Source organism: Salvia hispanica, chromosome 2, assembly GCF_029641045.1.
Source record: "Salvia hispanica isolate PSC_SH4W2 chromosome 2, Shi_PSC_v1, whole genome shotgun sequence".
NCBI classification, from domain to species: domain Eukaryota; kingdom Viridiplantae; phylum Streptophyta; class Magnoliopsida; order Lamiales; family Lamiaceae; genus Salvia; species Salvia hispanica.
Window position 1 is genome coordinate 32,777,024 of NC_142693.1, and position 21,288 is coordinate 32,798,311.

At 39.3% G+C, this 21,288-nt stretch overlaps 1 long non-coding RNA gene and 2 pseudogenes across 8 annotated transcripts; 2 read left to right on the top strand and 1 right to left on the bottom strand.

Moving 5' to 3' along the window:
• Nucleotides 1-1,091: 1,091 nt before the first annotated feature.
• Nucleotides 1,092-2,956, top strand: LOC125213194 (uncharacterized; annotated as a pseudogene). The gene is made up of 2 exons (XR_016135710.1): nt 1,092-1,783; nt 1,996-2,956. The product of XR_016135710.1 is annotated as an uncharacterized LOC125213194 (transcript).
• Nucleotides 2,957-4,886: 1,930 nt separating this feature from the next.
• LOC125201615 (uncharacterized) lies at nt 4,887-7,100 on the top strand. Of its 7 annotated transcripts, XR_016135718.1 has the most exons (6): nt 4,888-5,064; nt 5,411-5,652; nt 5,759-6,360; nt 6,513-6,558; nt 6,620-6,697; nt 6,849-7,100. It is a non-coding gene; the product is annotated as an uncharacterized LOC125201615 (long non-coding RNA). The 7 variants fall into 7 exon arrangements; XR_016135716.1 differs by having other exon boundaries at nt 4,889-5,064; nt 6,620-7,100; XR_016135714.1 differs by having other exon boundaries at nt 4,887-5,064; nt 5,759-6,697.
• A 1,747-nt stretch (nt 7,101-8,847) lies between these two features.
• On the bottom strand, nt 8,848-11,490 carry LOC148932205 (uncharacterized; annotated as a pseudogene).
• Nucleotides 11,491-21,288: the final 9,798 nt, after the last annotated feature.

Below are 21,288 nucleotides of genomic sequence, written 5' to 3' on the forward strand. Positions count from 1 at the left end.
ATGAAATGACAACTATATAGAAAATGACAACATACTATCAATGAGGACCCTTAGACTTAGGAGCAGACTCAATCTTAGCATGTCACGTGGTAGGCTTACTTGCTTATGTATCACAGATTATTTGATTAATTATCTCTAATTTCGTAATATAGCAGATTGCTTTGAACCGTATACTGAGTTGCTTGCCTATGTATCACAGATTGTTTGCCTATGTTAATATATAGCAGATATCTTGCCTAGATTGTCGTTTTAATTATGGTGTCACCATAGTGCTCTGATTTCATATCGCAGATTGCTTGGAACCATATGCCGAGTTGTTTGCCTATGTATCACAAATTGCATGCTACGTTGTTGTCAAGTTGTTACTTTAAGACTGGTGTCACCCCAATGCAACCCTATCTCTCCATTATTTATAAATAGATAAAATACATTTGTCTCATAACTTTCTTCAACTTATTAACTCCAATCAAACCGAAAATATAACCAACTTAATTAATAAAGTAACTAAATAATAGACTCTTTGATTATCCCAATAAGTTCTAATTATCTACTCCCTCCGTAAGATGACACATTGCTTAGCCAGCACGGGGTTTTAGGAGTTATTGGTTAAAGTGTTTAATTGGAGAGAGAGAAGGTGGATGTAAAGATTAAAGTAGAGAGATAAAGAAAGATGGATATTTTAATAGGCTTGAGAAAAAGTGGTTGAGTGTATTAATTGGAGAGAGAAAGTTACCAAAAAAGGAAATGTGTCATCTTAGTTGGGACAAACTAAAAAGGAAAACGTGTCATCTTAAACGGGACGGAGGGAGTAATATTTAAAAGCCAGAAATTATATGGAAATGATAAATAAACGTATGGAATGGGCCACAAAATTAAAAATCTTAAAGTGATACATACTCAAATAAAATGGTTGTTATGTTCAAACAATGTGTCACCATTTCAATTTGTTTCTTCTTCCCCAGTACTATCTTTTTCAAAGACAAACGTTGTTAGATACAGACAAAGGTGAGGTAGCTGTGTTGAATCTACTACTCTTATATTGAGAACCTTATCGGAATATATTGTGAATTAGCGAGGAAATTAGGTAGAAATTGCTTGTGTGTGGTGTGTGGACATCGATCTTTTGTGAATAAGTATAAGAAGAGGATAAGAAGAAGAAGAAATCATAAACTAGAGGGGGATAAAAAAAGAATTAGTGGGAGAAAAAAATGGTTAGTGAAGAAGTAGAAAAGAAACTCTACAAAGCTGCATCAAAAGGGGATGTAAAAACACTTGTACAACTACTTGGAGAAGATCCATATCTTGTTCATGAATTCTCGTTTCCATGTTCAAGAAATCTTCTACACATAGCAGCAATGCATGGACAAACAGGCGTTGTCGAAGAAGTGTTGGAGCGTAATCCGAGGCTAGCGCGGAGTTCAGACTCCCGAAGTTCGTCGCCTCTTCACATTGCCGTAGATGAAGGGGACCTTGAAATCACAAAAAGGTTGATGTCAGTAGCGCCAGAGATGTGCTGGTGGCGGGATAATCAAGGGATGAATCCGATTCATGTTGCGGCCGTGAAAGGGCGTGTTTTGATATTGGAGGAGCTGCTTCGACCGGACCTAATTCCTGCCGCCCGGGAGACAGTGCATGGCGGGCAGACCGTGTTGCACTTGTGCGTGAAACATTTTCAATTCGAGACGTTGAAGGTTTTGGTGGAAAAGTTGGGGGACTTAGTTTATGCAAAGGATGGTGATGGTGAGACACTCTGCATTTGGCTGTTAGATCCAATCGACTTGAGGTAACCACTAACTCTTTTATTTACTTTTACATAAAAATAGACATGTATTTTGTGGAGACTGTTCATTTCAGAACTCTTCTTAAAGTTATAACACTAGTTTGCAAATACATAAATATCAGTTGACATTAGAAAAACATATAAGTGATTCGTGAGTATCATTCCTGACTCAATATTCGATCTTAGTAATGATATTGTTGTTTCAAAAATTTCAGATTGTAGATTACTTGGTGGAAAGTAGAAAAATAAAGAGACTAGCAACGAATTCCAGTGGCGAAACAGCATTGGATATCTTGCGTGAGAGCTTTCACGAAACAGATACATATAAAGAAATGAGAAGAATCTTGCAACGTTTCGATTCTCTGGCAATGGTCAAACAGTTCCCCAAGTTGACCGAAATGGCAATGGTGGTGGTGATTCTAATAGCCACGATGGCGTTCCAGGCGGCGGTCAACCCCCCGGGGGGTGTGTGGCAGGAAGACAAGCCATCACCCGACATTTACACGCCATCACACAAAGCGGGCAGAGCAGTGATGGCAACTAATAGTCCTGGACTATATATATCCTTCCTTGTTGCTACCAACACGGCTTTCATTTCATCGATGATCACAATCGTCCTCATCAGCACCGGAGCGCCACAGGTAGATTTTGTCTTGCTGGCAATCACGACCTATTCGATGTGGGTGTCGATTGTGTCTATTGGAGTGAGCTATGGGGTTTCTTTACTCATGACCAATCCTATGGAAACAAAATCAATTTCCGAAATAGCCACCATAGTAGTAGGTGTGTTCGTCGGCATCAATATATTGTTGGTCATCTACTTCCCCATACGCACCAAGGTTTTGGGGGGGCTTAAACAAACAGAGACACAAATACAGAGTTTGCTTCAAGTTCTTGAAAATGCTCCCGACAGCTTTCCCAAACGTGCTACTGTTTCTTTGTGTTTAACTATACAAAGATGGCTTAGTGTTCTTACCACCGGTAATTGAAGATATACCTAATGCTTCAATGTAATAGAGAGTCGAGCGTAATTATAAGCTCAATTTCAGGTTTTCTTTGTTGGTTCTTTCCCGGAATGCAAAATAGAGTCGAACCAATCCTAGGATAAAGTCTTAAAAGAGCTTGTATTCATAAACAACTTGCGAAATCACAAGACTCCTCTATTGTTTTCGTCTATTTAATTACTTTTCCTACAATTTATGTACAAGCTTTCTTTCACAAACCCTAATACAAAACCATAAACTGCTCGATGGGAATTCTTCCGCGACGAATAAGTGGAGTGTAAAGTCCATTTACCAAATATAATAAAAATGAAATGAGATAATTATTGGCGGAAGGAACGAAAAAAGGAACATCCAAAAAAATACAAAAAACGGAGGTAAAATATACAATGAGCTTAAAAAAATTACAGCCACATGGATATGCTTGTTTGAATCTCAACTACAAACTCTTGCTAACATAAGAAATATTCCCTCCGCCCACCAAAAATAGTCTTATTGATGTATAACACAGATTTTAATATGAAATTGGAAGAATATGAGAGAGAAAGAGATAAAGTTGGAGTATAATTACTTCAAATTGATTGAACCAAACAGCCAAAAGCAATAATATCTCCCCATCATCATCCTTCGCACACACAAGCTGATAGGAGGTAAAGGCTGTCAAACGGATTTCTTCACACTAACTACTGGACAAAATACAAAATACCGTAGAGAGTAAATAGAATCTGGAATTAGAAATGCTCAGCTTTATTAAAAGAAAACTGAATTGCAAAACAGGAAAGGGAAATCCTCCGCAGAGGCCGGCTAATCCCCACGAAGGAGGCCTACGAGAAAAACTCGTCCAATAAACTAATCTCTCCAAGATGGTTTTCACCATTTAAGAGCCTCAATATATAGACTTACAAAATGAGAGAAATCTGCAACCAACTTAATTCAAAATTCAAATCTACCAACAACTAACTAATTAAAGAAATAAATTAAGAAATAAAATCTAATCAAATTCTAACTTATGCTGACTAAGTATGCATATCCTGCGATATGCATATCTGCATCACAAGCTCCCCCAACTTCTCCACCAAAACCATCAACACTCTAAGCTAAGCATTTTTCACACACAAATGCAGCACAGTCTGCCCACAGTGCAGTCTATTCATTGTGGGCAAAAAACTTCCTAGAAGGAGATGTTCTAGAATCTCAACATGCCCATTCAAAGCTGCAACATGAAGTGGATTCATGCCTTGGTCTTCGCGCCGCCAGCACATCTCTGGGGCTATTGACAGTAATTTCGATACAATCTCGACGTGCCCTCCTGCGGCTGCAATGTGGAGAAGGGATGATTTTCGGAGCCTGAAATACGCGCTAGCTGCGGATTAAGGTTAAGCACTTGTTCAACAATGGATGTTTGTCCATGTATTGCTGCTATGCGGAGAAGATTTCTTGAGTAGGGAAATAAGACTCCATGAACAAGATATGCATGGTCTTTTTGATGTACAAGTGTTATTAACTTAAATCTCCATTTGATGCAGAGTTGTAGGGTTTCATTTCTGCTTCTTCACTCACCATTCTTTCATTAATTGCCTTTGTTTCTCTACTTCTTAATTCTTGACTTATTATTAATACATAAATGATGCATATCTATATAGTCTACAAGCTTTCTCTCTCTTTCTCGAAATGCCTGTGAAATGATGTCCGAAGACATAAGATTGACTAAAGGAAAGTTTCCACTCTCAAACGTGTGTGGCACGATCATTGATTCTATATGCACTAAAAAATTTGTATAAATAATACTCTCAATTTCATAAAAATAAGAACGTCTATTTCCTAAAAATAGAAATTCTTCTTTTTAGGAAATAAATCTCACAATCCAAAGATATTCAATATATATTACTCCCTCCGTCCCACAAAAGATGTCTTTATATCTTTAGTTTGTTCCACAAAAGATGTCACATTTCCATTTTTGGGACGGAGGAGGGAGTCACTACAACAAATATTACGGCTAAGGACGCATAATTAGGGACTTGCGTTGGAAATATTTTTAAAATATCCCAAATTTGTGACGCAAAAATAAGTGTCCTTAGATTATACTCCTACTAAAATGAGCATTCTAAATACCAAATCAATAAAAAAACTAACACTAAGTCTTGAGAATAAAACAAAATACAATCGGCACTCCACTCCATTCCACCTACCTCCGCCCTAGGCCCTAGCCTTACCGCCATCCTTCCCCTGTCGTCGCATCTCAACCGCGCGCCGCTGCCATTGCGCCGCCGCCGCCGCTGCGAGGTTAGCTACTTGAGTTTTTTCATTATTTTGAATGGAAACGTAGTGGAATTAGTTGATTTAGGGTTCATATGGGAGATTTCTGTATGTTATTTCCAATTTTCTTTTTGCACAGATTGATTTTTAAGAGTTTGTTGAAATAATCAGAGTTCTAATCGGGTCACAACCTGCAATTGGCGCATTGTTCATGAAATGCCTTTATTTACTTTGTTGATTTAACATTTTAACTCCTCCAGATCAGTGTACGCAACCATTTTTAGAAAACAAAAATTTTCCTCGTTTAGGTTGAGATTGTGATTTATTGGTGTGGTGACTGATTGATATTGTATCCGATTGAAAATGTATGCAGGCATTTTTACTCCTACAATCTGGCCACATCCTACAATTTTGGAATTTTAGAATGGAAAATGATTTCCTATAGAGAGGTGATGATGCTAGGCGATTTATGAAACTCATGCTCTCTAACCCTGGTGTTGGTAAAGGAAACTTTTGTACCTTTACTTAAAATGACTCTATTATTTTGTACCTTATAGTTACAATGTCTCTAAGCTTCTTTTGTAGGTACTTTTGATTGTGTTTAAGTTAATGGAGGTCAGTTTTACAATCATCTCTTAGTTCTAATTTTCTTCTTCATTAAGTTGAAAGCAACTGCCATAGGCCTTCCCCCCTTTATGAGGTGACTTAATAATTTTTACAGGTTACCTTTTGCTGCCACTTGTTAAGGCGGAGGCAGATTAGTTCTACTTCTATCTTTGGAAATGAAAATAGGCTGAATGAGAGACTTGACCTTTCAAGACTGAATGGCAACGAGGCTTAGGCGATGGAATCATCACATACTCTATTTCCACGATATAATGCGATTACCCTTTGCCTCTATTTGTTTCATCAATATAGCTGTTGGTTGGTTCTTGTTATGTAGAATTGGACTTTTCATTTCTTGCATATCATGAGGAATTTGTAAAAATAGGCATCATTATCTAAAATGTTGTTGTTGTGTCTTGTTTCATGATTTTGTTCTCATAAGGTTCTCGATGCTTAGAAAGATGAAAGATAGTTAATTTGTTGCTTTTTTTTGTTTCTTCTCATCGATATTAGTAATTTTCCTAAATACTCTAAATCTCTCTCTCCTTCTCTGCGCAAATGGATGCTAATTTGTGCCTTTCATAGCCCAAACTTCAGGAACAGAGGCAGCCTTAGTAAAGTTAAATACATGTTCTGGACAGTGATGAAGCTCTCTTGAGCTCCTGAGGTGGCTCAAGGCTATGGGATTGAGTAATGTGTGCCTCTAAGATCCAAAAGGTACAGGGGTAAATATACTGAAAAGTAGAATCCCTGAGAGTGAATTGATGATCAATGTTAAATAATTTGGTGAATTGGTGTATTTCACCTGTATCATGTTATTTACCTATCACTTTTTTAGGTGGAAGTTGTGATGTTAATTGTTGTTGCAGGAGAAATTTATTGACGAGACTTCTAAATTTTTGATGTGCACAAAAGGTAGCAAACTTCCTTTGGTTACGAAGTGTGTGGATTGCAAAATATAATTTTTTTGGTGCAGAATACACGTGATGGCAGCGCAGCTGCTTCATTCGTGCAGTCTCCATCCTTTAAGAGACTAGCTAAGCAGAAAGGAGTTGTAAGTAACCTTTTTTTTTCAGTAAATATTTGGATCTTCAAACCAAGATGCATGTTAATAGAACCAATGCATTATCTGATGAGTTTTTTGGATAAACCTTGCTTATATTTGTCTCTGTATTGCTTCAATTTAAACCCGGATCAATTCCTAGAAGATCAACTGAGCTCGGTTCCCTACATCGTCATTTCTAAGAAGCTTTGGAGACACATTCTTCAAAAATGAGAGAAGAGGGGAAGAGAAGGTTTCCCTGTATATTCTAATGTTTGGTAGTACATAACCACTCAATAGGAATAGTCTGAGCTTAGCTTCATAATTTGAATCAAAATGGTGTTGGGTATTTTTGATATATAATCAACTAGTTTATCCAATTTTAGCATGAAATGATTGACATAGTCATTTTTTTGATGGTGATGTTTCAATTGTCATTCTACTAAAATCATGTAATTCATGCAAACAAAAACTCTATAGGTCAGCAGGAGATGGAGAATATTTTAGACCTAATTCTAGTTATTAGGGACGCTTTTTAAAAAAGTGTCCCAAAATTAATTTAGGGATGCTTTTAAAAAGCGTCCCAAAAAAATTCACCGACGCTCCCATTTTGCGTCCTTATTTTTGTTTGGCACACTACCGATAAGGATACTTTTTAAAGCGTCGGTGTTTTATTTAGCAACAAATATTAGTCTCTAATTGACTTAAAAGGCGTCCTTGTTGGTAATTTTTGTTGTAGTGAGTACTACAATATTATTTCACATTTCACATTTCACATTTCCATTTTTGGGACGGAGGAGGGAGTACTACAAAAGATGTCACATTTCCATTTCCACAAGTGTGACATCTTTTGTGGGACGGAGGAGGGAGTACTACAATATTATTTCAAATTAGGGGTGGCGAAACGGGTTACCCGTGGGTACCCGTACCCGATTTTAGCAAAACTTGTTGTCCCAATACCCGCCCCGCGACATACCGGGGTTACCCGATACCCATGTCGGGTATCCCGTACCCGACATTGCGGGTACCCGTACCCGACCCGAAATCCTAATAAAAAATTTGAAATCCATAATAACCGTCAATGGTCCCTAATTTATTTTATTAATATCGATGGTAAACGTTGAATAGATTGAGAATAAAAGTGAAGGGACACTTTATAGCTAGTTCGTGTGAGTTTTCAATTGAATGTTAGTTGGGATATGAAAATGTTTTAAAAGAACTCTTAGATTATACTATAAAGTATAAAGTACTTCCACTACTCCGCCTTAATAAAGACATTTCATTTTCTTCACTCATTTTGGAAATATAATAATATAAATATTCCTCTCTACATTATTATTTCTCTTACTTTATTTTTTCTCTGTTCTAGATATTTATTTTTAATTTTTCAAAATGAATGCGTATATGACTATTATTATTTAACTATTTACTTTTTCTCGTTCACTTTAACTATTTGAAACACCTCTATTAATATGAAAAGGATGGAGTATTAAAATTGGAATATGGCTAATACTAATAATAACGGGTATTATCGGAACTAACAGGTATACCCACGCGGGTAGCGGATATACCCGCAACCCACAAAATTCTAAAACACACTACCCGATCCCGTCCCGTTTCCCGTTATCGTCAGGTAGCGGATCGAGATGGGAATTACCCATTACCCGCTACCCATTTTGCCACCCCTATTTCAAATACTAAAGTACTTAAACTAAGCAATTCATCTAAAATATAAATACTACTCCCTCCGTCCCACTTAAGATGACACATTTTCCTTTTTAGTTTGTCCCAACTAAGATGATATATTTCTTTTTTTGGTAACTTTCTCTTTCCAATTAATACACTCAACCACTTTTTCTCACTCTTTCTTTATCTTTCTACTTTAATACTTACACTCACCTTCTCTCTCTGCAATTAAACACTTTAACCAATAACTCATAAAATCCCGTGCCGGCTAATCAATGTGTCATCTTAGCCAGGACGGAGGGAGTACCTAACAAGTAAAAAAACAAGCATAATATTGAAACAAATGACAAGATCATAAAATTTATACGGACATTTTTTTCCAAATCCAATTAACACACAAAAAAAGTAAAAAATCAAATTTGGTCTTTGGGTTCTTCGCGTCGGAGCTGCCATGTTGGTACTGGGTCCAGCACTGGCTAAGCCCCCGCTGGAGCGGCTGGGTCCGTCCTTCGACGTAGGAAAGCATGAGCACCACGATATAACTGCCGCCTCTTCTTATTGAACCACGACTCATACCAACTCACCACACCAACAACACATACCGGGACCACTACGGCTATGACCAGCACCATTATCAATATCCGTAAAATATTGCTTCGTTTGAATTTCACATGCTCATCTGGAGTGATCCCGTATATTGACTCTGATAAGGTGATCAGGATAGCTATGAGCGCCAAACCAATGGTGAGAAAGGACATGAATATGAAGAAATATGGGTGAACTGCTTGATGTTTCTTGATGGTGAAGAGGAACATCGCCATGATGGAAAATACGAAGGCAATCTGGTTGGCGTTCATAATGGTCTTGTATGTATTGGGATGGGTGGATGCCATCACAGCCTCGCCGGCCTTGCGAGAGGACTTGGCGTCATCTTCATTCCATACTCCGCCCGCGGGGCTGATGGCCGACTGGAAGGCCATCGTGGCGATCAGGACTGCCACCACTATCATGGTGCTGCTCATGTCCGGTATGGCTTCGGAAAATTCAAAGCCAATCAGTAACGGATCTGTCAAGAGCTTTTTCATCTGCGTGTAGTTGACTCTGCGTGGATGACTCTCGTCCAAGATTTGGAGTGCAGTTTTGCCCATGCCGTTTCTTGTTTCCAGCCCTACGTCTTTGTATTCTACCAAGTATAGTATAGTCTGAAATTTGTCATAATCATTCTTTAATTACACAATAATCACATTACATCATTTGACATCTATCCTTATTATGTTCTTAACTACTTACTGCTATTATATGATAATTTGCAAATTATATGTTCTTTTTGATTCTGTTTTCAGATGTTCGACACACTCTATTGAACCCAATCAACTACTTAATCGTCGAACATGGGTATAAACAATGAACTTCAAAAATCTAGTCACGCGCGTGGATATGCTTGTTTAAATCCCAAGTAAAAACTCTTGCTAGCAAAAGAAATACTCTATTGATCTATCCACCAAAAATAGTCTTATAAATTTTATTACAAATTTGATAAAATTTAAAGTGGGTAAAAGTAGGAGAGAAAGAGGAAATGTGCATAAAATATGAGAGTGAAAGATAATAAATGTGGATAAAGTATGAAACAAGTTACGGTGGGCGGATAACAATAAAAAAATAAGACTATTTTTTTTGAACGGATGATAATAGAAAGATAACACTAGTACTCCCTCTGTCTAGACCTGCCCACGGTTCGGAACCGCCGGTTCCGGTTTTGGGAAATATGGTACCGGAACCGAACCGTTAGGCTATTTCACGGTTTCGGTTTCGGTTCGAAAACCGGCTGTTTCAGTTTCGGTTCCGAACCGCCGGTTTTCAGACGGTTCGTAGCGGTTTAGGTTCGGTTTCGCGGTTTTTTTCCTCTTTTTTTTGTCATGTAGTTTGAAATTATTAAATTGGATCCAATTTAAATTTAAAATCAACATTTAAAAAATAAAAAAATAGTGTTTTGTGCAATCAATTTTGAGGAGTGCAACCATCATCACCCACCTGAACCGATGGTTCGTTCGCGGTTTCGGTTTGAAAAATTTGGAACCTGAACCGAACCACGGTTCTAAAATTTACGGTTTTGGTTCGAGATATTTCTCACGGTTTCGGTTCGAAACCGTAACCGGCGGTTACGGTTTCGCGGTTAACCGCCGGTTCGGTAAACCTTGGGCAGGTCTACCTCCGCCCCGTAGTAGATGTCACACTTGAGAATTGACACATGATTTTAGGAGGTGTTGTTTTGTGTGTTAAGTTGAAAGAGAATATAATATATTTATATTAATGTGAGAGAGACTTTTTTCTAAAGAATATCTTTTGTGGGACAAACTAAAAAGGAAAGTGTGACATCTACTATGGTAGAAGGGAGTACTATTTTTTTGGGATTAGATGAAATATAATAAATGAACCGAATGTGAGAGTATGAATCGAAGTAATCTATTTATATAAATAGTATCTCAAGAAAAAAACAACTAATATTTCAAATAAGATATAAAAAAAAAAGAGTTGTTGGTGTTTAATTACCTCGAGTTGATTGCACCTAATAGCCAAATGCAATAATGTCTCCCCATCATCATCCTTTGCACACACAAGCTCCCCCAACTTCTTCACCAAAACCTTCAACACTCTAAGCTGAGCATGCTTCACACACAAATGCAGCACAGTCTGTCCGCGGTGCTGTCTCTCCATCGCGGGCATACTACTCTCTAAAAGGATATGTTCTAGAATCTCGACATGCCCATTCATGGCTGCAACATGAACCGGATTCATGCCTTGCTCGTCGCGCCACCAGCACATCCCCGGGCCTGCTGCCAGCAATCTGGAGGCAATCTCAACGTGCCCTTCTGCAGCTACAATGTGGAGAGGCGATGATTTCTGGGAGTCTGACATCTGCGCTAGCCGTGGATTATGGTTGAGCACTTGTTCAGCAATGGATGCCCGTGCATTGCTGCAATGTGTGGAAGATTTCTTGAACATGGAAATAAGACTCCATGAACAAGATATGGATCTTCTTCAAGTAATTGTACTAGTGTTGTTACATCTCCTTCTGATACAGCGTTGTAGAGTTTCCTTGCTACTGCTTCTCCCTCCATTCTTTAGTGGCCTTTGTTTCTCTACTTTCTTGATTCTTTACTTCTTATTGATACACAAATGATGTGTATATATGTTTTTATATATAGTGTGTACAAGCTTTCTCTCTTTTTCTCTTGTAAGAAAGGCCTAGGAAATTATACCAGTTAAGATAAACTGAAAGCAAAGTTTCCACTCTCTAACATCACAAGGCCAGATCATTGAATCTATATACAACAAAAAAGTACTCCCTCCATCAGTGATTAAATGTCTCATATTTGACCGGCACGGGGGGTTTTTAGAAATTGTTTGACTTTGTGTAGTAAAGTGGGTAAAAAAGTTAGTGGAATGTGAAGTCTACTTTTATATATTGATTTTATAATAAAATGTGAGTGGAATGAGTTAGTGAAATGTAGGGTCCACTTACCAATAATAATAGAGAAATGAGTCATTAATTGGCGAACTGACGAAAAAGGAAAAATGAGACATTTATTGCCTGACGGAGGAAGTAATATGATAATATGTAATGTATAAATAATGTATACTCCCGCCGTCTCCAAAAAATTGACAAACTTGTAAATTATACAAGTTTTAATGTGCAATTGGTAAAGTAAAAGTGAGATGAGAAATTAAATGATATAGCGTTGATCTACGTTCGGAGTAGATGACCATGGTATATTCATTTTCTCAAATTCGATTCCCGGTGAGTGAGAAATAATGGATTAAAGTTGTGCAAAATTGCAAACTTAATGAGCTATGAGAGAAGCATGGGGAATAATTAAGAGAGTTAATTATCCCACATTGGAAGTTACAACCTTATTAAACTAGTATTTAATAGAAGGATTATTACATGTAATAATTATAGTGGACTAAGATGTGCTGTATGAGCCCACACGCGTACGCCGCCCGCCCCGCCGCGAGCCGTGAGCCTCGAGCCCGAGCCCGAGCCTGCGCCCGCGCCCGTGCTCGTGCCCTTGGATCTTGGCAATTGGTCTTTGGGCTGTTCATTGGGCCTGGTCGTGGGCTTGGTGCTTGGGCTTGGCCCAAGGCTAGTGGGTCTAGGGTCTAGTTCTTTTTAGACCACCACCGTGTCCACGTCAGTGATGAACTTTTTATTAGCACTAAATAAACTTGCAAGTGTATAGAGTATATATACTATAGCTAAAGGTTAGTACTGGATATCGAACACGGGGAAGGCAAACACAAAGTGTCTATTCACTACTAAGACTCAATTACTATCTGGAAAAATAAGTAGGTTTTGAAAACTTTTGGAAAACTAAAAACAATAAAAAGCATAGACCAACTAAAAGCAAATAAAACAAGAAGAAAGACGATTGAGATAAGGGAATCCCAGGGATATGTGTTCACAGTTATGGTTATACAAAATTCCAACTACAATACCCTAGCACAGTTTTTACTTTGAAAGGACGAGTCACCTAGCTTATGCTCATGCGATACAAACGTTGATTAAAAAGTTGGGGTTGTCAATCCTAACATGTAACTCCAAAAAGCGCCTAAGACCCTTGAAAAGTCCTCACTCTCAATTAACAGTGCCGGTTTAAGGGAAGCTAACTGTAGTGTCTACTAAGTGAATCTAACTCGCTAGAACTCTGTCACAGTTATGAAGCAAGTTATATTAAATCATACAAGATTGTGTCACTCAATCATGCAGCATCAAGAATACTTAGGGAAGAAATAAAGTAAAAACAAAACGGATATTAAATAGAAAAAAGAATCTGTATAACCAAAGTTGTTACTAACACATCCCTAGAATCCTATGAGTTTAGTTACACACAATTGAATAAGCTAAAAACATAGATTGAAGGAAAGACAATTTGAACATAAAACTAAAGCAAATAAAACCCGTAGGTTGAATCCTTGTCATTCTTGACGTTCTTGAAATCCTTCTCCAACTCCATGAAAGAAGTAGAACAATGCTCAGAAATTGACTTGAGATTCATACCTTGTGTTAATTGAGAATTGGAAAGGAAGAACTCTAAACTTTGAAGAGAATTGAGAGAATGATGGTGTGGGTGTGTGAAATTGGTGATTTATAAAGGCGGGGGTTGTGTGCAAGGAAGGAATTTGAGAAGGATTGGGAAAAAGAATGGAAAACTTACCTTTTAAACTGGCATTCCCGTCTCTGGACTACGCACGGCGGGCCACCGCACGGGCGTTTAAAACAGCGATTCTTGGCGGGCCACCGCGGCCCATTCAGCGGTTCATCCATCCGGCCCGCCCTAAGCCCAACCTATCCTACACATGTGAAAACACGTGTGGCGACCGACACGCGTAGTTTTTTTTAAAGAACAACAAAAAAAAAACGAAAATAAAGAAAATAACTAAATCAACGAAAAACTGGGTTGCCTCCCAACAAACGCTTTTGTTTTTAGTCGTTAGCTCGACTTGAAGTGGCCCACTAATTGGGCGGATCAGCGACCCGAGTGTTGAAAATTGGCATAGGGAGCAACTTGGTCCCTAGCTTCTTCCACCACTTGTATTTTCCTTATTTGTTTTGATAACATAAATCTCGGGGTCCTCCTTGGTTGCCTTCTTCCTCTTTTACTTCTTTTTCTGCGGGATCGAGGTGAAGGGATTAGTATCGTCCTTTTTGGGAGAACGTCTTACCTCTTTTACAACGTAGATGGTGGAGGTAGTATGCTCCTCTGCTTCAAAGGGGTCTTGGGGTTATGTCAAATCCGTGACCATGACTGCCCTACACTACTATTCCATCTTTGCTCGCTTTGCTTCCTCAAACTTGAGCATCTCGCTTTCGATCTTATAGGTGGATTGGCTATGGTTATCGCTAATTGTGATCTCGCCACGACCTACATCAATCAAAGTTTTACAAGTAGCACGAAAATCTCTCCCTAAGATTAGAGGGACGTTCTTGTCTACTTTCATGTCAAGTATAATAAAATTGGCGGGAAAAATGAAATCATCGACTTTCACTAGGACATCCTCAATCATACCAACAGTTTTTATGGACGAGTTATCGGCCAGCCTGAGTGTTACGTCTGAAGTTTTGAGTGACCCAATGTTGAGCTTTTCGTAGTTATTCAGTGGCATGAGATTGATGGAAGATCCTAAATCGCATAGGGCCTTGTCAACCTTTCCCTCTCCAATCCGGCATCGGATAATGAATTGGCCCGGATCTCTCTGCTTCACCGTCTTCTCCTTTTGAATGATCTCACTGCAATGATGTGGTAGCTTAAGGTCGGCTTTTGTCGGCTTTCTCTTCATCATCACTACCTCCCTTAGTAGCTTCGCATATTTAGGTATTTCCTGCAACGATTCAACTAGAGGAATGTTTGTATGAACTTTACAAAACATGTTCAAAAAATGCTTGAACTGCTCTTCGAGCTTAAACTTCCTCTTTGGTTGAAAAGGTAGCACAATCCCATTATGCCGCACGAGTCCTTGCTGAGTGGGTGTATTTGCCTTGTCTGTGGTGGCCTGCCGTGATGTGTGCGGTGGTCCGCCGGTGGCTGGGCAGACTCCATTCGACGCTTCAGCGGCGGCCCGCTGCAATGGTTGCGGCGGTCCGCCGGTGACTGGGCAGTCCCCAGCTTTCTACTTTGCCACCCACTTTTTATTGATGTCATCCACTCCTGTCCTCATCCAACTTCTTTTGGATTTGCTCCATTTGAGTGTTGATGTTGGCTATGGCAGTTGAGATCGTGTTCATTCCCTGCTCGAGGTTGTTTATTCTAGCTTCGACCACTCCGATCTTGGTGTCATTAACCTTCCTGTCTTGCGTGATTACTTCCAAGATCCTTGTGATCCCTTGGTCATACTTTTCCTCCTTCTTGGCTGTTTCAACTACTCCTCCCTTGCTAACATTAAATCCTGCGGGGGGTTGCAAGTAATTATTGTTAGAATAAGAGAGATTAGGATGAGGTCGGTTTCCATTATAATTATTGAAATTACCGCCCCCCTGGTTAGGGCGATAATTATTGTTGTAATTTCTATTGGGACCGCCTCCTTGCATGTAGTTGATTTCTTCCACTATCGGGGTAGGAGTTTCGGGTTTAGAGACTGCTAAGATGGAGGTCGGTGGAATCGGGTCGTCCTTCCTTGATGAATCCATTTGGTCCACCCTAACTCGAAGCTCGGCCAATTCCTTTGCAAAAGAGTTTTCCTCGGCTTCTTCAATTGCAGCTATCCTTTTTAGGTTATGCCTTTCTTTCGACCACCCTGTGACGAATTCCTCTATTACCGCCATGGCTTCTGTTAGAGTTTGTATACTAGAAATCACGTTTCGAGTGATTGAATACTGTAAAACTCTTATTTTATTTTCCAATGAATAAAACAGATTATTTTTGTCATAATGTTGTTATGTTTTACATTTAATGGATGTTAATGCATGTTTAAATGTATAAGTTAACTTAACAAAGTCTAAGTCTTTGTTTTAGTAGACCGGTTGTGGGCGTCGTCCACTTTAAGGTAATACGGTCAGTTCTAAACAAAGAAAAATATGAATTTCACAACCTAGATGGAATTAGACTACCCATCGAGAAAGGTTGCAATGTCAGTCCGTATATTTCTAAGCCTTACTGAAATAAGATGACATTGGTGTGGTATAGCACTGAACGGATCTAACAGCAAGACTTGCCTTGGGCTATCTACTGAAAGGCGAGGTCTTGATAAATATTTATTTCTTAATCAATGTAGGTTAGCATTGAGCATACGGTATTGATTATGCATTGCTTTGACTTATCAAATGGTGCGGGTTTTTCGTAGCCCAATTATCCTGATATATTGGGCAGTGGTGATCGATATCTAGCGGTGCTAGGATTGCTATTATATTGAATCGTGCACGAGGTGAGTCTCGTTTGATAATGTCCTCAAGAGGAGCGCGAAACTAAGTTTTATTATTCGGAACCTAGCTAGTTGGAGTATGATTACTCTATGAATAATAAATGAGTGTTTCATGCTAAGTCCACTCTTGGAATTAATAAGAAGTTAATTAATTAAGTCAATAGCAGACATTAATTAATTAATGGACATATTAATCTTAAGCACGGGAAATGAAAGATAAACGGAAACCCGGATTACTTATAATTTCGGATTTGGATGGGGAGAGTTCAATATTACTTCTGTAGTGGCTGCTCGTAATATTCCAATTATAACTTATATTAAATTGTGGGTTCAATTTAATTAGTAAAAAGTAAATTGGATGAGCCCATATCCAAAGCCTTCCATAGATCCCTGTCTGGGCCCAAAAGGAACTTAATATAAATAGGAGAATAAAGGAGACAGAAAATACACAATATCTCATATTGCAATTTTCGAAAATTTCGATCTCTCCCAGCTGTAGGAGATTTCGAATTTGAGTCCTATTCCAAAAAGGATTTCTTCTGTCTTCTTTATTTAAGTCCTAGTATTCTAGTAAGATCAGCCCACACTGATATTAGAGTACAGTTCGGGAACCAGAGAGAAGATTTGTGGTCTAGTACTTAAAGCTACACGTGGAGAAGTCGCTAGCCATCTTCAATTCTTTGGAGAATTAATTAGGTATTATTCTACTCCGTAGAAAAGCATGTTTTAGGTTTTCAATATTCTTAAAGCATGATTAATTCAAGTTATGAGCATGATACATGTGATAATTACGCGAATAGATTTTGTCTAAATAATCTGCTAAATAGATCTGATTATTATGTGATTTATTTACATGCTCTTCCGCTGCGTGCACCAACAATTGGTATCAGAGCCAGTCTTTGGCTCTGATTATTTGGATTTAAATTTCGCGAAATTCATGTATGCATGTCTTGATTGATTACGAAGCATGTTCTTGTGTTTTTATTTTTTATGTTTATGCATGTTGAACTCAAGAACATTCGAATCATAGAACTTGAATTATTCGAACGAACTAGATGTGCGATTCGTCGGCGCTTGCGCCGGGACGAATTGCGCTATGATCGATCGAAGAGGGTTGCCAATCGAGTGGGAGCCGAGGGCGACGGGCATGGGGCGACGCGCCGGCGAGCAAGGGCTCGCGCGCGCCACCGGCCAAGCCCGCCAAACCCTAGCCGGCCCCGATCAAACGCGATGCGACGCGACAGGAGCCGAGGACGTGCGATCACGCGGCGACGCGCATGCGAGCAGGGGCTCGCGCGCGCCGCCGATCGAGACCGCGAGCCCAGGCGGCACCAGACGCGTCGGACGGAGGAAGCCTGGCACGGTGGCTCGTCCGAGAACCACCGAGGCGCCGGTCTTCTTCGCAAAACCCTAACCCTAACCCTAATACCGAAACCCTAGCCGACCCAGCCCTAGCGAGGCGCAACCGAGAGCAGCCGCCGGCTGCTGGTGCGCGCGAGCTCGTCGGGCAGTGGGAGATCGCCGGGAGGTCGTGGCTCTGGCTGCGCCTTCTGGCTCGACGACGACGGAGGGTGAAATCTCGGCGGTTGTCCGCCGGGAGGAAGAAGGGAGGAGGAAGAGCGCGCCGTAAGGCGCGGGTTTTCCGGCGGTCGTCGGGGGGCGAACACGCCGTCCCGGCGAGAATCTCCGGGGATATCTTCGTATCTTCGTTGTGTAGATTCGTGCCAACCTCGAATCTCTAGAAATTGACGAAAGATTATTTTAATGATTATTTAATTGTTTAATTAATAGATATCATTAAAAATAATATTATTTAATGAAATAAAACATTTTGGGAAGATTTCCCTAGATTTTAGGAATATTTGGATTATTTTCTATATCTATGAATATTTTATATCCTAGATGATATAGATAAGAATAATTTAATAGTTTCCTAATTATAATATATATCTAGAATCTATTATAAGATATGATATATATAAGAATACATTAAATAATATAATTGATATTCTTCCTAATCTTGAACTTGGAAATTATATGAATTTGATTTTTCATGTCTAATTAAGATTATAAATAATGTATTTTATTTTAGATATATCTTATAGTAAGACATGAATGAGAATTAAATTCTAGATTAATAGTTTCTATATTAAGATATTAAAGATTATAAAAGATTTAATTATCCAGTAAATTAAATACCAACAGAATTTAATTAGTCTTAATCTGCCTTAAGGCTAAAGGATAATTAATTAAAACCATAACCCAAATATCTAAGCGATAATTATGAACTAATGGTTTATATATGGTCTCCATCGGTTGGACTGCCAAATTTTGTGAAGCTGATTTTCTAATATTATCGCCACCTACAGAGTAGGGACAATAATCCTACGAAAACAGTAAGTTCATAAGGGCGGACTTCTCAAATAATGAATAGAGTGAACTAGAAAGTGATTCCTAATATTATCGCCACCTACAGAGTAGGGACAATAATCCTAAGGAATTGCGAGTTTCAGGGTTCAATCGGAATTTATGAGATAGCTTGATTTTGTTATCAACACATGAACATTGTTATGGGAGTGTGTTGTAGAAATAAAATACTGTAATGCTAAACCAGGTGGTCGTGCTTAGGAAGCATTTGACATGTCAACCTCCAGAGGAGGAAGCTATTGATATGTCGGTGTTGTGACCAGTAAATTGTCGAAATTTTAATGCGTATTAACCTCCTGAGGAGGATACAATTTATTAATTTTGCTGTTGTAAGATTTTGAAAAGTTTTATGGTTAATCTACTCAATTTCCTTACATAAGTTTATGACAAATAGTAAAATCTTCTGTTTGCAGTGCAATAAAATTCGTCAAGATGTCTTTTAATCCTCTTTCTGCCATTCTCAAAGAAAACAAACTCGAAGGCCAAAATTACATCGAATGGAAACAAAACTTGGATATCGTTCTCACAGCAGAAGAGTACAAGTTCGTACTCACTACTCCACGCCCAGCTGTCCCGGCTGCTAGTGCCAGCCAAGCATTGCGAGATGCGCATAGACGGTGGCATAAGGCGAATGAGATGGCTAAGTGCTACATGTTGGCTTCTATGTCATCAGTACTCAAGCATCAGCATTCTGCCATGGAAACTGCCGCCGAGATCATGACAAATCTCGCAAATCTTTTTGGTACTCAGAATCGAACGGCTAAGTCTCAAGCCTTTCGGAGTATCATGACGAAGTCTATGAAGGAAGGCTCGTCTGTGAGGCAACACGTCCTCGAGATGATGAGTCACCTCAACCAGATTGAGGTATTGGGAGGGACGATCGATCCCGAGTCCCAGGTTACTATAATCCTTCAGAGTCTTCCCCCTAGCTTCCAGCAGTTCAAGCTCAACTTTGAGATGAACAAACGGAATTATACTTTAGCAGAGTTGCTGACTGAACTTCAGTCGGCGGAGGACCTTATGGTTCAAGCTAAAGTAGCTATGATGAGTATCGCGCCTAATTCCTCTGGCTCTAAGGCTAGAAGAGGAAAGAAAAAGGCACCGAACCAAGTAGCAGTCAACAATGCTAAGGGAAAGAAGAAACAGCGGGGTGACAAGAAGCAAACTGGAAAATGCTTCAAGTGTGGAGAGAAAGGTCATTGGAAGCCAGATTGTCCTAAAAAGGGCAAGGCTACAGGTGACAAGACGGCTACATGATCGTGAGATAGAGGTCCAGCTGGGCGACGCTACGAAAGTGGCGGCCGTTGCAGTGGGAGACGTTTATTTACGTTTTTCTAGTGATAGATTTTTGATTTTGAAGAATGTTTTGTTGATACCCTCTTTTAGAAGAAATTTAATTTCAGTTTCTAAATTGTCTTATGATGGATATTCGATTTCTTTTAATGACAATTGCGTTATTAAGAAAGATGGTTCTTATATCTGTCGCGGTATCATGGAAAACAATCTGTACACGATCACTTCTACACAATTTAATCAACGTAAATCAGAACTCAATGCTACATCGAAAATTTCTAAGAAAAGAAAAGAACCTTCAACTTCAATGAATGAAACGTACTTATGGCACCTTAGACTTGGTCATGCCAACGAAAGAAGGATTCATGCGATGGTTGATCAAGATCTTATTAAAGGTCTTGAGAAGGAACCGTTTTCGAAGTGTGAGTCCTGTCTCGAAGGCAAGATGACTAAGAGATCTTTTAGATCAAAGGGGAATAGGGCCAAAGAAGTACTTGAGCTCATTCATACTGATGTGTGTGGACCAATGTCAACCGAGGCAAGGGGCGGTTTTCGATATTTCGTCACCTTTACAGATGACTACTCGAAAATCGGATACATCTATTTGATGCGCTACAAGTCTGAAACTTTTGACAAGTTCAAGGAGTTTAAGGCTAAAGTAGAGACGCAACATGGTAAGAGTATCAAATGCCTGCGATCTGATCGCGGAGGCGAATACCTAAGTGCCGAGTTTTTGGACTATTTATCGGTAGCTGGGATTGAATCCCAAACGACTGCGCCGGGCACACCCCAGCAGAATGGCGTGGCTGAAAGAAGGAATAGGACCTTATTAAATATGGTCAGATCGATGATGAGTTATGCACGGTTACCTGTTTCGTTTTGGGGTCATGCTTTGCTTTCTGCAAACTATCTCTTAGACGTCTTACCTTCTAAATCTGTTCCTACTACCCCATATGAGTTGTGGAATGGGCGTAAGCCCAATCTAGAACATCTCAGAGTATGGGGGTGTCCGGCTCATGTATTGGAAAAGGATCCAACTAAGCTGGAATCTAGGACTGAGGTTTGCGTGTTTATAGGATACCCTAGAGGAACGAAAGCTTATGAATTCTATAGTCTCAGAGATCAGAAAGTGATTGTGAGCACTCATGCCACATTCTTAGAGGAAGACTATGTAATGAATCATAAGTCCAGCAGTGAGATTGCTCTAGAAGAGCTAACTCAAGTTTCAACTTCCATTAACCAAGAACAATTACCAAGTGTAACAACAATTCCAGAAACTT